General features: G+C 36.2%; 1 long non-coding RNA gene across 1 annotated transcript in view; it reads left to right on the top strand.

Annotated features, from left to right (window-relative positions):
* The first annotated feature begins 2,383 nt into the window (after positions 1–2,383).
* Positions 2,384–16,959, top strand: part of LOC127527620 (uncharacterized) — a 38,428-nt gene continuing 23,852 nt past the window's right edge. Inside the window, exons 1-2 of the long non-coding RNA XR_007934812.1 lie at positions 2,384–2,555; positions 14,763–14,884. This is a non-coding gene — a long non-coding RNA (uncharacterized LOC127527620). The remainder of the gene's footprint in view (positions 2,556–14,762; positions 14,885–16,959) is intronic.

Raw genomic sequence — 16,959 nt, 5'->3', positions numbered from 1 at the left:
TCAGGCCCCCAACAAGACTTTATTGGTAAAAGCAGGTTAGCTGATGATTTTTTAAAAATGATGAAAGTATCAACATAATGAAATTGCTGTGTAGTGATGTGATGATAGTAATGACTAACAAATTCAGCATACTGGACTGGCTAAAAATGTATTATTCTTGTATAAAATATACAAAATTAAGAACGTAAAGCAATGGGCGACACTGTCAATTGCAATAGTGCTGGAAACAAGACAAGAACTAATCAACAGTGCACCAGGTCATTTTAGAGATCACACACCTGCACATCCACACTCTTTAAAATCAAAAGAAGGAAACCTGGAGTAGCAGGTGAAAATCCCACATAGATGTAGATCTTTCGTAAATATAACATTAGTTTCCACTGTTATGCTGATGACACCCAGCTCTACATCACTAGATAATAACTGCAAACCCAACACAAAGAGACACCAGGCAGGGTCTGAACTCAGTGGCCTGGAGCTGGGGGGCAGCAGCACTACATTCTGCGCAACCATACTACCCCAATAAAAAAAAACAAACATTAATTAAATCATAAAACTGTTGGCTGAGATGTTGGACTTTAAAACTATATTACTATATGACAATGAGTTGGGCTCCACTGCAAAAGATGTGTGAATGTACTGTAGAGTATTAAGTTGTCTGAGGTAAAGTCAGTGGTTAAATATATAATACGTTTGATTAAGCACGTATAACTTTATTCATTTTGTTAGAATTAAAATTTATGCAGATAGCATCAATAAAATATGGCAGAATCCAGGGTGATAATGTATCCTAAATAAGAGTAAGACTAAAGAAAATAATAGGTGGCAAAAGCAACACTTTTGGATGTCAAATCTAAATTGTATTCTTGTTCAGTTTTTAAAGTTTTTTTTTTCTTTTAACAGCGCCTTTAACACCATTCTGCCTCACTGACAAGGGAAAAAGCTCAAGGCTTTGAATCTTGATGCCCCCACAATCTCCTGGATCATGGACTACCTGACCAGACAGCAGTCTGTGAGGCTGAGGCATCAGAAATGGTGGTGTGTAATATTGGAGCATCTGAAGGAACTGTCCTGTCTCCCTTCTTGTTCATCCTTTACACAACAGACTTCCAGTACAATACCAGCGCCTGCCATCTACCCAAATGTTCAGATGACTCGTCCATCGTAGTGCTGCATTAATAATAGTGATGAGTCAGAGTACAGGAAGGTTGTGGAGGACTTTGTCTTTTGGTGCAGGGACAGCAACCTGCAGCTCAACATCAGAAAGACAAAAGAGCTGGTGGTGGACTTCCAGCATGCCAATGATTATCTGAGACCTGTCACCATTCAGGGAGAGGATGTGGAAGTGGTGCAGAGGTTCAAGTACCAGGGGGTTCACGTGAACAACAAACTGGACTGGTCTGAGAACACAGTGGCGATATACAAGAAGGGCCAGAGCAGACTGTACTTGCTAAGGAGACTCAGATCTTTTGATGTGTGCATCAAACTGCTGAAAATGCTCTGTCAGTCAATAGTAGCCAGTGTGTTGTTCTAAGCTGTGGTCTCCAGGGAAAGCAACTTGAGGTCAAAAGAAGCACAATGCCTGAATAAACTAATCAGGAAAGCCCGCTCCATCACAGGGAGATTTCTGGACACACTGGAAGCTGTTGTGGAACAGAGGATGGTAGCAAAATTGGATGCCATCATGAAAAGTCCACTCCAGGAGGCACTCATTTGGAGCACTTTTAGCAACAGGCACATTCCAACACGGTGGCAAATTCAACATTCCCTCCCGAAGTACTTCTAATTAAGTTCATTTTGAAATATCTGCACAATATACAGTACATTTATTAATTTATTTATCAGTTGATTGATTGATTGGCTGTATTATTTGTCCTGAGTCTTTATCCTTGTTTTTTTTTATGTTTCTGCTGCTGTATGCATCCGAATTTCCCTTTGGAATTAATAAAGTTTATTTAACTTAATCTAATATAATTTAATGTGATCTAAAATGCTAAGTAAAGAATAAATGACCAGTAATGTTAATGTTTTATGAAAATCAAATAAATTAAACATTGTGTTTACTGAGAATCTTCATTTTATTAATTATGTAGTTTTTGCACAAGTAGTTAAGGTTAGAGCTGCATTAGGATTAGTTGAGAAAGTTGCAATTTTCCCTAAAGAAGAAACGTATTCCTATTTTCAAACATTCTACTGTATTTTTTCTAAAAAGCTGAAGTCACAAAATCCTCAAACCACTATTTGTAGTTGAAGACTGTGAAAAGACAGGTCTAGCTTCATAGAGAGCTAGCTGTAGGCTGCAAGCAGAGTAAGTCAGGGGTTGAGGAGTCCTTGATCACACGTTGTGCACATACCCACATCTCTCTCCATCTCTCGTGTTGATCTGTTTCTCTGCATACAGATCTTACACTGCAGGGAGTCACAGACTGTGCCCTGCTGACAAGGCAGAAGAGCTCAGAAGGCTAAATGAGATGCATGCATATGTGAGACAGAGGGAGAGAGATGAAGGAGGTGTGTGAAGAAGAGAAAATGAAATGAAGTGAACGAGCATTAAGGTAAGAAGCTGCTTTCATTATTGTTAGACACCTCACACTGAAAATGGCCATAAAGCAGGAAATATTCTGTTTTTGGGTATACAATCAAAGATTTATTTAGAGAACAATTTAAAGACAGTCTTACCTCTTTTCATAGGAATAGGAATGAACAAATAAAGGGTGGGATTCCTGTTCAGTAGTTTACTTGACAATTTTTTGGTTCTCTTTAATCCAACATAGCCTCCACAGTTCAGGTAGAATTTAGGAACGTATATGATTTACATGGCCATCCCCTTTAGAACAAAGTGATGGCTCTCAGGCACTGAAAGACGCTGGAAACAAGAGAGGAGATCATTAAGAACAGCAGAGACCAAAAGATGAAATTTAGGAAAAAAATTAGGAAAGTACGTTACACTGATAGTCTTATAAACTGGAGGAAGGAAGGACAAAAGAGTCCATGGTAAAGTTGCTCATCACTTATACTCAGTAATGTGTTTATAAGAAGATGCAAGTAACAGTTTCACTGCACTCAACACACATGAGAATAAAGACCCTATAAACCTATGAGTGTGTGTCAAAGAATGTATACCCTGTTTTTTGATGGACTTTGCTTAGGGACTGCTAGAGAAAGTGTAGCCTAAATACCTCAGGACTTTCTAGGACCTCAAAATGATTGCTGGTAATTGTTGTACCTTGTATAATGCTCTCTGAGCTTAGAGTCTTTGTGAGAGTGGCACATACTCCGCACTGCTCACGTCAACATCCTCTCTCCGCTTTTACACCTACACCGAACCCATCATTTTCAGGGAATTCTGTCAGTGTTAAAAGCATTGGGTTCCACCCATCCTGACTTTTCTATTGCTAAGATCATAGGAATAAACTGGTCAAGGTAGCACGGGCAATACATGCCATAGCAGGATACCAAAAGAAAAGAAAAAGGGAAAAAGGGGTTAGTAACTTTGATTCTATACAAATACCTAACAGAAATGTGCACACTATGAGCAGGCAGGAGTCAGCTATGCTAATACAGGGAGCTTCCAGGCTTGATCTGAATGCTGAGACCAATGGTACAGAGACTGTATATCATCCCAGAGCCTTAGTGCTGAAGTTTTATTTATCTTTGTGAGTATAAATTATGCTCTGGAGTGTAAGTACGAGAGTCAAAATCATTTGAGGCTTCATATATTTTTCTGTACACTTAGCTGGTGACCGATATAATAACTTATGGCTTGGAGTGGTCATAATTCCCTGAAGTAACATTTTGAGATCATTTTAGGATGGAAGAAGATGAGTTTAAAAAGTCAGACAATAATGGATTACTGTAGTCATTCTACCTGAAACAAAGTATGGAAGTAACTTTTCTCTCTGCTGCATACTGAGAAATTATCTTAACAATGAAATGAAATAATTCTAATATAAGTAAGCCAGCTTCAGGCAGTGCAGTTAAGTGAGGACTGAAATATAGATCAGTGTGAACAATAACATCTACATTTTGGACAAATTCACTAAAGTGTAATTGTCAGCTGGAGAAACAAAGCAAGACTTACCAAGCATGCTCATTTGTCCATAAGGCTTATCACTATTGTCATTTACTGTATGTTTAATTTAGTCTAGAAGACCGGGATGGCATCTTTGTGTTGCAGGATTAAGGATACAGAGTCTTTCATGGTGTCATCAGAAGGTGCTCTTGTTTAAGCGAGCCTTGCTTTGATAATTCTATAGTTCTTTTTTTTTTTCTTCATACATTTAATACATGTATCCATTGCCTGGATGAATCCTAGCTATAAATGTAAAGTTTTACATACCTCTGTCTGAAGAAACTACCATTTAGTAAAGAAATCCCTAGTCCCATGCACATCAGCCAGTTAACTACTTTATTCATAAAAACCATTAATCCTAGCCACAGTTTAATTTTACTCTTGTATGTGTTAGTGTCTCTAAAGCTGACAGAGTGGATCTGCTTTAGAATGATCATTTATAAACTCTGAAATGCTCTGTTGCCACCTCATTTGCAGGTTGCACAGCACTGATAAATAATGATAATATAGTGTAAATGAATGGCCTGCAGCTAATGCAAGTGTCTGGTAAAATTCATTATAGGGAATATATTGTTTTATACTCTAAATCTAGTTTAAAAAGATTACAGAATAAACAAATTGATCATGTGCTAGAGACTTAAAAAATAAGTCAGATAAGTTGAAAATAGTGACTTTTTTCATACAAAAATAATAAGTTATAAGTCAATGCATGTTTGTCTTGACTAAAAAGCATAAATTTGTTTATGTAACCTGAATAAAAGAACTATAAATAAGTGTTAATGATAAGCTCTTAAGACAAAAGATAAGTGAAATAATAAAAATGGCATGCCTTCCAGTTGTTATTCTTGCATTTTTCACTTGTGTCCAATGGTAACACATTAAAAGAAACCAGCAAATGTTGTTTATCTTCATTTTATTTCATTTTGCCAACACTCTAATCAAGCAGTCGGTTCTGTCTTTAAAGAAATCAAAATCATAAATGGGGTTTTGTAAGCAACTGAAACAATCAACATTAGCTTCTAATGGACCAAAAAGATTACTTCTGCACTCACAACCACTGAGTGGCGTGTAACTAGAGGTGCCAGCTGCCTCAAAATCACAAAATATAGCCACCACTGTTAAAGAAATTTAAGGAGCAGAAAGAATCAATCATTAAATGAAACAGGACAAAGTTTAGAAAATAAAGCTTAAAGTCCTTGGACGTGCCTTTTAGTTTTCACTAATGTTACAGACAAACAGTTTAAAAGTAGTTTTTAGATCCAAAGAGAGAACACCTATGACTGATCACTGCCAATTTTACATATTCTGACATGCCAATGGCACAAACACATGTGCATAATAATAATAGATTTGCCACTCAAGGTGGTTGCCACCTGCAAGCTGGCTATGGCCATCAGAAAACAATACAAAGTAGCATTAAATGATATGTATTATTATGTTATTTTTGTGGATTCCTCTTGGGGATTGTATTTTTTTGCATCTTTTGTGTTTTATTTTTGCCTTCTTTTCTGTAGTGTTCTGTTTTAGTTCTACTTTAATTCTCTTCTTATTGTTAATCATTTTATTTAAGTATATCTAGTATGATATTTCCTTGAAGTCTTTTGCTTATTAATTTTCTAATTGTTAAAGTGTTTTTGATTGTGATAGGGAGAGATCCTTCATTAGTTAAAAGACCCCAGTTGCTTCAGATTTGTTGCTGCATACCTCCTGGGCAAAATTTATGTAATTTGCAGTCACCATTTTAATGCAGTGACATTAATCTTACGTTATGGTCTTGTAATCCTCTTATTCCCAAATGTTTTATTGGTTTCCTTCACTTCTGGTTTTGGTTTTTGTTTTGTTTTGGCACTCTCTGGTTTTTGATCTTTTGCTTTGTGCTGCAGAATTTTGGATTTGAGACTTGGTATATCAATATATATATATATGCAGGTGATGGGTGTAACAGAACAAGATGCAGAGGACAGAAAGATATGGAAGAAGATGATCCACTGTGGCAACCCCTAACGGTAGTAGCCGAAAGAAGAAGACTTGGTATATCATCTTCGTGTATTTTTGTGTTTTTTGAATGTTTGAAAATTTGGCTTTTTGCATGTATTTTATTACTTTTGAATATAGTTTTGCATTTTTCCAAATCTAGCATTTGTATTTTTTATTTTCTTGATTTTATTATTTTTCAATATGTTTCTTCTTAGTTAGTTTAATAAATTAAATAAGTAAAAGTTTTTTTGTGGCCAGGGTTATTTGATGACTTTCCTCCAATTTTGACTTTGTTTTGTGATGAAGTCCATAAAAATGGGCTTCATAACTAACAGGCATCCAAACAATACTTTGCAAGGACTCAAAAAATAATCAGAATCACTCATAACTAGGAGATGGTGAAATTGAGTTACTTTGACTGATGCAGGGTTGTGCAGACATAATAATATGTCAATGCATGGAGTATACTGCAGCACTAAAGAACCCAACTGCCAGCCTGAAAAAAGAAAAGAATCCATTGCTGTGCAGTCTGTGAGGACTTGCTTTGCTCACCAAACCCTACGTAATCAGGCCTGAGTCTGTGCATAAATTGGCAAACATACATCCAAGGAACACAAAAAAACAACATGGTGCTGATACCATTACTTTGTAGGAGCTCCATCTTTTCTTCCTTTTGTTTTTTCCCTTTTAATTTAATCATTATATTTTTCATAGCTGTTTATTGCTCCCTTTCCCCACGCCTTTTCAAATAAAATTAGTGCCACAGAAAACAGATTTCTAAGTTTGACTCATTCTAAAATGCTGTTGCTAAATTAGTACAGTCATCTGAGGATACATAAAAGAGGAGTCTTTTCTTGAATATTTTTCTTTATCTTCTGGTTTGCTTTTGATATTCCTGTCATTGGCTTTTGGTTTTCTTTTATACTTTCCTATTTCTTTAGAATCTTAGCCCTACATCATTTAATTAGCATTCAGTGCACTTCCAATACTCAATGTTTAGTTTTTCCCTTTCATTGATTTTTTTAACCCTTAACTACTTGCACCATTTCTCATCTCATAAGTACTCACATGTACTTTATGTACCACTTTTAAAATGGCTATTTACTGTATATGTACGGTGTGAGGTTGTAATATAAAATACTGCAATAATTTTAAATTGTACTTGGGGCTCCACCCCCTGCTCACTTCGCTTGCCCACCCCCGGGTTTGGTTTACCGGATAAACAATTTAAAGAGATTGTTATTTTCATGGGAATTGTTACATATGCATTATTTTCACTTTTACTTTAAAACTTTTGTAAAAACAATACTTGTCCTTTATTTCCGGCCCCGGGCATGGTTAAATCTTTCTCGCAGGACGTATAATGCTGCTCGCGTTATGAAGGGGAGGCGGCTGAACGCATGCTAAGGAGATGACGTCGGATCTGCTGCTGCTGCTGGCGAGCTGTGTGTTCTTTTTGTCGTGCTGCATGTTGATCATTTAAAAGCCTGTACTGCAGCTGTCCTTTTGCCACTTCATGTCTCTGCCGCTTGCGTTGGGAAGGGGAGGCTGAACGCACGTTAAGGAGAAGCAGTCGGATCATCTGCTGGCTTCTTGCTGCTGCTGCTGGCAAGCTGCGTATTCTGCTTGTCATTGTTTTAAGAGCTGGGAGCACATGATGTCTGTCTGTCTGTCTGTGAACCTGATTTAAATGTTGTCTCACTGCCGTCTTCGTGGGATGTTAAAGTGTCTCTCAAGGGACGTCAGATTGTCTTCCGAGACATCTCATCTCCCTAGTCTCCCTCCCTCCCAGGATTTTTTTTATAATAGAGAGACTGCAGAATTTGCACATGGATCACATTTCACTTCAGTTGTTGAATGTTCTTTACAGACAAAGTCATTGTAAGAAGAACACCTCATCATTGTCATACATACAGTATGTAAGTACCTGTGCAGTGTACCAAATGCACCATATGGAACTTGCCACTGTGCATCCAATCATAAAACCAGCAGGGGGCACACTGGAGGGAAACCATTGCAACACTGTACTTTTGAATCAAGCTGAGAATAGATGGCGGATGCTGCTAGTAGGTTCAAGTAAAAGGACATTGGACAAAAATAACAGTTTGGTGTACAAAATACACCAGAGCAAGTAGTTAAGGGTTAATTACATTTTGAGATTTTCTTTGTAAATATATAACTTCATTACGATTCTTTCTTTAGTTTTCTTGCACTATTTTCTTTTGCTTCTTGGTATGTCATTTTGTTTTAACAAACCTAAATTATTTAAGTTTGGAAGTATGAGGTTTCTAGGGCTGGGTTTGTTTTAATTTTCTCAAGAGTTGAAATTTAGTCACAAATCTTATTGCTTAATTTTAATTTTGTGTTTGTTAATTTTTCTCATTCTTGTGTTGTGTGTAGATTAATTAATTGCTCCTGCTTTTGTGAATCTCTATTGTTATGACTCCATGTTTGACTGTAGGTGTTAAGATAAAGCAATTTGCCGTTAATGTTATTTTGAAAGGAAAAACCTTTTGTTTAGGTTCTCTAGCAAATTGTTTTTAAGGATGGTTTTGACTTTTGCATTTAACCTTGTTTATTTATCTAGTGCTTTTGTTTTGGTTAACAATTTGATGACTTGGTGAATCAAACCCCACCCCGTACAGACTGATCTTCTTGCTTTTCCTTTGCTTAGCTTTAGGAACTATATTGACTTTTTGGTTGCACTTTTATGAAAGATCAAATAGTTCACAACAGCTTACTCAAATAGTGAGTTACAGTAATTAGTTTCAAATGGGAAATAATGATTAATTAAAGAATCAAATTATTTAGTGATTGATCTATGCAGTGTATCATCTCTACAAAGTTTTGTATCATGGATTGGATTTTTTAATGTAAAGATGTATATAAATACCTTCTACTGATCCATTAAAAAAGAAAACGGAAGATAGCACAAAGTTTTGCTGGGCTGTCAAAAATCTTGTCCCATGACTTGGAACTCTGCATTTATTTTTCAAATAAACATTTTCCAAATGTATTCACAGAGTTTTAAGTGTAGCAGAAACACAGTGAATGTCTTCTAACATTTTATCATATCTATTTGCAGAATCTAGCCATGTAGTCATTTTTGCAACATATTGAAATATTTTGTGTATTTTGTAAATTAAAAAGTGTAATTTTTATATAAATAAATACTGTGACTTAATTATACTTCATTATTATTTTTGTTCAATACTCAAATGAGATTAGCGTTAAAATGAAGGAGAGTACAATTGCTTTCCAAATAATAAAAAAATCAATAAAAGCATACTTTAAGTAAAGCTAATATGCCTAGGATTCTAATTTAAATTTGTCTGAAGCAGATGGAAAGAAGTAATAAAACAAAATGCAGACAGTTATTGTCAGGAATTTATGAAAAAGCCATCACTTGGCCTTCCTTGTCAGCTGAAAACAACAATTTTTGTGATCCACTTGACAGTAAGCCTGTGTTTATGTTTTAACATATTCAAGGCTATCACTTTTGCTTTCATGTCAAAACATATATCAAAATATGAATTTAAAAATCCACAGCCTATTTATTTTAAGGCATATGGCTTACGTAAACTGGGGAGATTCTTAGTTCCAGCTATGACAATTACCAGTAGCTACTAAAAAAATCAAATATAAATCTTTACATTTAAGAATGGAATCACAAGTACTATTCTTCCAAGGAATTTTTAAAGATGAGATTTCTGAGATAGTTGAACACTGCCGTATTATTATTTTCAGTATTTTGTTTTTTTATTGAAATAGTTGATAAAGAGTGAAAATATATAATTTGCATAGGAACCACATATTCAATACTACTAAAATACTACGTGCCTTATTGTCCAAGAGTGACCCACTAAATAGGTGTGATCAGAAAAATTCCAACATGAAGTGTGAGAGACAAAGGTGTGGACAGGGAACAGAGGCCATAGCATTTGGCCAGAATGATGGAGAGCTGCAAAGGAGTTGCACTATATAATGCCATGTCTCAGGTCAGACAAGAAATATTCATTGATTGCTAATTGTGGACGTTCTAGTTTTGTTAAACAGTTTCCAAAAGAGTGGAGGTCAAGGGACATTGTTCAGTTTGGGGTGTGTTGAGAGCTCCACGACTCTCGGTGATAGGGTGCTCGGATATTATGGTTCCTTTGCACCTAATTCCAGAAGTGATTTGGGTGTAAAGTTAAATTACTGGTCAGTTTTAAAATAGATTATCCCTGAAGAGTAAACTTTGCCATAATTATGAGAATTACACGTCTCAGATCAGAAAAAAGTAATAAGCTACAAAATGGTAAAGACAAAAAAGAGCAATACCTCCATTAGATAGGTATACCACAAATGCGCAGGACCATGTGAAAATGCATGTAGGTATTGTCTTTGTTGTATATTGTAGATTTTAGTTTAGTTTTTTTTTTTTGTTTGTGTTATTTGTCACGTGATCATGAGGGCTGTCGGCTGTGGCCAAGCTGTTATATGATCACTGGTATCAGCAGCACCTTAATGCACCATGCTTTCTGATTAGTCTGGTTCCTCTGACATACATGAACACTCAAAATATCTGCACAGTTTCAATTTGATAGACGTAAGGAAATAATGGCAATATAAAGTCCATTAAAATGAGATGCACCCATATGACAACAAAGGAGTGAACAATCAAAAATTCTAGTCATCAGTATCCTGGGGCTCTCTGGGAGGTTATTAATGACAACGTCACACTCCAAGTCAGACAAAGTCTCATTTCTGAAAACCTGCCTTCAGTTTTTGTGCACCTGTGACTTTAAAGAGCTTGAAAGAAATTGACATGCTCTTTCAGGAAGTGCCTGAGTTTGGCTTTATTGTACCTGCATTAGGCCGGCATCAGAAAGTTTGAAAATCTAAGAATTGCTTTATATACTATTCAAATTCTATGCACATTGCCCTTTGTAGATGTACTTCATGACAGCAGCAAAATAACACTACTGATTTTCATGCTGTTTTTAAACATCTGCATTCAGTGCTTCAAGTGGAACCAAATCACTGGAGGCCCTCTGGTAACCTTGAAACACTAGTATTTGATCAATGAGCAAGGGTGGGGGGGGTGTCCCCATGAAATTTCAAGCACAGTAATACACTGGTACGTTTACGTAGGGTACTCACATAAATTCTAGCTCTGGGATACAATTATATTCAATCAAAGAACGTCTGGGATGTCCCAGTGAAACTGTGAGTGGTGAAATATAATAACATTGGATTGAAGATTGAGGGAGAGGGTTCTCAATGAAGCTTCAAGCACTGCAGGTATAGCATAAATCAGAAAGGGTGCAGCTACTGTAGCTGGAAATTGGAAGAGGTGCCAGTACTGTGTACCGGTGAGTACAAGCACTGCTTACATTTGTGGATTGGATTTTCTTTGCAGATCTCTTTCTGGATTTATTGGAAAAGTTCTAAGACTGTACCTGACATTCTAGAGCTGAAGATTTACCTGGGTTGTGGAGCATTTCCTTTCCTTCACACATTATAAACGTTTTACAACACTGCAAAAGGTTCTCAAAGACAGAGAGGAATGGATTCATTGATACCATTGTTATGGCATCAACTGGAGCTTTTTTAACCTCTTCATCAGATCAAATGTCATCCCTTACTCTTGTATAGCCATCATTGAGATGCTTCTAGCACATGAATGCAGTTTGTCTGGTCATTATCTCGGTTCCTTTTGCTTGTTTCAACATTTGAAAATTTTCCTAATCATTTTACACAAAACTCCATCAGAAATGTTTTTTTCACACCGTTAAAGTAATATCACTCATAACCACCATTGCAAAGTCGAGGTTAAGCTTTTGGCCATAACAATGATTAAAGAGTTAAAAAAAATATATATTTTACTGAAATGAAGTATAAAAGCCTTGACATGGACCATGCACTTCAGTCATTTTGAAAACATTTGAATTAGCAATCTGTTTATATTGTGTTCTACCTGACTTGAATATTTCAGCTTCAAAGTGCTAAACATTATATAGTGTAGCTGAAAGAGACATCATACAGAGCATACAACAGTAAAGACATGTTGAACAAAACAAAAATAAATCAACTAAAGTATAAAAAAATAAATCAAAAAATAACAAAAGAGACCTATACTCATTTCTCCATATCCTCAATGTCAATGCTTCCTATAAAGTTCCTGCTGATAATGGAGAAATACCTGAAAGCAGATTGCCAGACTTGTCCCAGTTTATGGTTCTGGTTGCTGCTGTTGGTGCAGAAGCGGTAGTCAGATATATTCAATGCTATTTTTACCATTGAAATAGGTTCATGCTATGTTTTAGCCAGTGATTCTTTTTTTCTGTCTTTTATTGTTAATTTTTGACTCTTTTGTTTATGTTAATATTGTTGATCATTTATTTTCTATGTGCCTACGTATCTTCTGCTACATTCCATGTGTCTTGTGGTTGGTTCCCCAAGAGGCGGGCCCTCCTACCTATCATGGTCAAGTGACTGCTCTAAAAACAAGCAGTCCCTTGAGGTTCACTTGAATGCATTTGGTGGTTTTGGTGACTTTTAGAAATTATTGATTTTTTTTTTGTGTGGATTAAATAGATATTGAACCCTTGGTGTTTCCAAACCTTTCTCCTTGATTTGTTTGCCTATTTCAGGCACTTCTTGGTTTTCCTTTTGTGCTCTATAGACCCCTAGAGCTTTTTTAAGAAAGTGTATTTTTTTGCAATGAATATTTTAATTTATAAAGAATCTTCACCTGCCCTTTTATATTCATTAACCAAAGGCTGACAGATCCTTCTCCTTGTGGGTCTTTTGGTTACTGATTTTGGGACTTAATCCTAAGGTTCTCTCCAAGTTCCTGACATTCAGTGGGATTTTAAACAGCACATTGAGCTCACAATTGTAAAAAGCTTCACTGAAAGCTTCTTCAGTCCCTAGTCAGGCTTTTTCAGGCATCTCTATTTTTTTCATTCACTAAATTCTTTTGGCTGCTTCCATCTTTTATGTTTCCCTACACAGTTGTGAATTTGTGAATTTCCCCTTGGGATTAATAAAGTATCTATCTATCTATCTATCTATCTATCTATCTATCTATCTATCTATCTATCTATCTATCTATCTATCTATCTATCTATCTATCTATCTATCTATCTATCTATCTATCTATCTATCAGTTGTAGTGACTCTTTCTACCCTTGCCTCTGATCCTATATACTAATTTGGGGATATCACATACTGCACTTACCATGGTCCCCTGTTGTAATGTTTATTTTCATTTTCACATTTCTCATCAGTTAAGACAAATGAGAGAAATGCAGAAATGCAAACTAGAAGGAAGTGGACCTTAAGTGCAATACTATTAAATGCTTTGAATGCATGAAATTTAAATACAGACATAAATAAGTCAGCAATGGACAGAGGGTAATGAATACTGTGTATGTTTTTAGGAAGACCATTAATAATAATTATTAAATTAGCAGGTCATTATGCAATTTTTTATTGTTTCTAAAAATGGATCTGAACAAAAATTTAAGAGATAACTGAGGACTACAAGAGAAAATATCTTTACAAAAAGCACTGCTGTGTAATGCATGTTATTTTTACACTTGGCTTTATATGAAACTGTCTTGTTAACTAATCAAAAACCATTCATTCATATTATCTTATTAGATAACATTTCCCAGTTTTCATATTTTAATTTATAAACATTTTTCAGAAATTTAAATTAGAATGACTTGTTCAGTTATGATTGAAGCTAATCAAGGGTTTATTCTTGATAAAGCGTGGCTATTTTAGAAATGTCATTTTTTGCATGAGAAAATAAATTAATTTGGGAATTGGAATGCCTGTAATGATTAAAACATTAATATAATCCCTTAAGAAAGATGTTGGCTGTGAGCAGAATATTTATTGTGATTATTCAATAAAGCAAACCCTAAGACTTCAGGAAATCGAAAAGCCTAAAAAACTAATTTTGTAAAGTTGTTCTTTAGACAGTTTCATCTTAGTAACTTTGTTCTATAGGAGTGGCAGGAAAAATAGTTTATTCAAAAATAAGACATTCAGACATATTTTAAGGAGAGGTAGACAAGTGCCAGCTAATGTAGTTTAAATTATTAATACTGTGTCTTTTGGCAGACTGAGTACTGAGGTGGAGCCAGTTACCTGGAGTGACCTCATACATTCTAGACAGTGCTTGTCATGCCAGTAAACATACCACATGTCCTTCAGAACAGGTCATTCACGTGAAGCTAAGCATGTTCAGGCCCGGCCAGTACTTGAATGGGAGACCGTCTACAAAAAGCTTGGGCTGCTGCTGGTGAGGCAAAACAGGGTCGCTTACTCTGTGGCTCTGTGTGTGGATCCCAGTGCAGTGACAGGGACACTGTACCGTAAAAATGGCTCCATCCTTTGGATGAGATGTAACACAGAGGTCCTGACTCTCTGTGGTCATGAAAGATCCCTGGACATCCTTTGTAAAGAGTGTTTCCTGATGTCCTGGCTAAATTGTCCACCATGGCCTGGTAATTCTGGCCATCCAGTCATCCCTAACTGATTAACTGACTCTTTCAATGATGTTGGCTGAGCGTACTGATGTAAAATGGCTGTCTTCGCTTCATCCAAGTGCATGCTGCACATTGGTGGTTGTTGAAGTGACTCTCCCTTCTCTATGCTAAGCACCTCGAAAAGTGTGAAAAACACTATATAAATGTCTTCTTCTTATTCTCCACAGTCTCTGGGAGTTCTTTATGGGGACTGGGCAGCAACCGTGGGAGATTTAAGGAGTCAAGACACAGAGGAGGTCAGAGTCAGCATTGCGAAAGGAGAGACTGGGTATGGTAGAGGGGACCTCGAGTAGTAAATGATAAAACTGGTATGGTGCAACATGCTGCAATCATCCTGCATTAATGAAAAGAACAGGAGACAGGAATGTTCTAAATATTTGTTGTTCTGGAGCTGTTCTTCAGTACTGCATATGTGCCTGCCTTGATTAAACAACATATACCCCATCACAATGGAGCTAAACTTCTGACACTAGATTTCTCTGATCTCTTTGTTCATTGCAATACATTCTAATTAGTTAGACATAATAAAACAATGGAAAAATGTTGATGAGAACAGACCATTCAGCCCAATAATGCTCTCCAATCCTACTCACCTAATTTCTCCGAAATAACACCAATTTGATTTTTGAAGGTCCCTAAAGTCCTATTCTCTGTCACACTACTACTGTATATAATATGCCAAATATAACAAAATTGTAATGTGTCAAGCACAAGAGCTTGGGGCTCTGTTTCAGGTTGTCTAATATTATGGGGAAAAATTAGTGGTAACACTATGACTAACCTGAGTTCCATTTGCCCTAGAATGTAGAAGCTTGATCTGGAGGAGCCACAATGTCAATTTCACCAGAAGTAACAATCACTCCTCCCCTTCTTCATCCTCATCACTCTGGACCATGACTTTAAGAGGAGATGTTTTCTTAATTTTCTTTCAGATTCTACAAATCATTCTGGCTATTAAACGTGTCTACCATCTGGTGCCCCAACCCTTCTTCTTGTTTTTGTTGTACTCCAACTACAAATGGAGACCTACAAATTTCAGTTTGACCGTTGCTTAAAATTATAAGTAGCACAAAAGAAAAAAAAATTATTGATTTGTTTTCTACAGTGTTGGAGTCTATTTAGATAAAATCTTAGTCAAGGTATGAAAAGGTTTAAAGCAGAACTTAGAAAGGGCACTGCCATTGCAGGTCTCATGATGATCACAAACATTTTACAATTGAGATGTCATATCTCTTAGGCATAGGGAGATGTGTTAACCATGGATGCCCACTCAGGATGTGGCCTACTCAAAAAAATTCACTTTGGTGTGATCACAGGTGGCTTAAGTGAGACATTTTTTCACCTGCTATTACATACTTAAGTATAAACTTACAAACATTCTAACCAATCAGTCCGTTTATAGTGCCAACTATAATAGCGAGGAGAATGTAAATAGTAAGGTGGAAAGATTTAATACTAAAGTGAGGGCTGCTGTTGACATAGTTGCACCTGAAAAGACAGTTAAAAAATCTTCTAGCATTGTTATACCTTGGAAGACCCAAAGAGTGTCTGATTTAAAGAGAACATGCCGTAGAGCTGAGCGTAAATGGAGGAAGACTAAACTAACTATTGACTATGAGATATTAAAAGTTAAAATAACAGAATACAATAACACAGTCCGTCTTGAGAGGCGCTGCTATTTCTCTAAGATTATAAATAACAATGCTAGTAATCCCAGAGTCTTATTTTCGACAATTGATCATCTGTTAAACCCAGGTAACTCAAAGGAATGCCTCCTAAGTACTTCCAGTAAAACCTGTGAGGCTATCGCTGTATTTTTCAATCAAAAAATTAATGATATTAGAAATAACATAGTATATCTCCCCAACACTAAGGATCCCCCGAAACCCCAGTATTCCATAATAAATAAATTAGAGTCTTTCACTAGGATAGATTTACCTGATTTACATAAAATAATTTCTCAAATGAAACCATCCACCTGTGCCCTTGACCCAATACCAACAATTTTTTTCAAAGAAGTATCGGGTGTGCTTATTGATAATGTTCTTGACATAGTAAATTCGTCATTAGATACGGGGGTCTTCCCAGACTGTCTTAAGACTGCGGTAGTTAAACCCCTACTTAAGAGAAATAATCTCGACCCCTCTGCTCTTGAAAATTATAGACCCATCTCTAACCTGCCTTTCTTAAGTAAAATTCTAGAGAAGGCAGTCATTTTGCAGTTAAATGAGCACCTCAATAAACATGCTATTCTTGATAAATTTCAGTCAGGTTTTAGAACAAATCACAGCACAGAAACTGCACTCGTTAAAGTAGTAAATGACTTGCGGGTAAATGCAGACAGAGGCCATTTATCTGTTCTCA

The sequence above is a fragment of the Erpetoichthys calabaricus genome, chromosome 4 (genome assembly GCF_900747795.2).
Source record: "Erpetoichthys calabaricus chromosome 4, fErpCal1.3, whole genome shotgun sequence".
Taxonomy (NCBI): domain Eukaryota; kingdom Metazoa; phylum Chordata; class Cladistia; order Polypteriformes; family Polypteridae; genus Erpetoichthys; species Erpetoichthys calabaricus.
The sequence above is the reverse complement of the archived record's forward strand: the minus strand, read 5'-3'. Positions and strand labels throughout refer to the sequence as shown.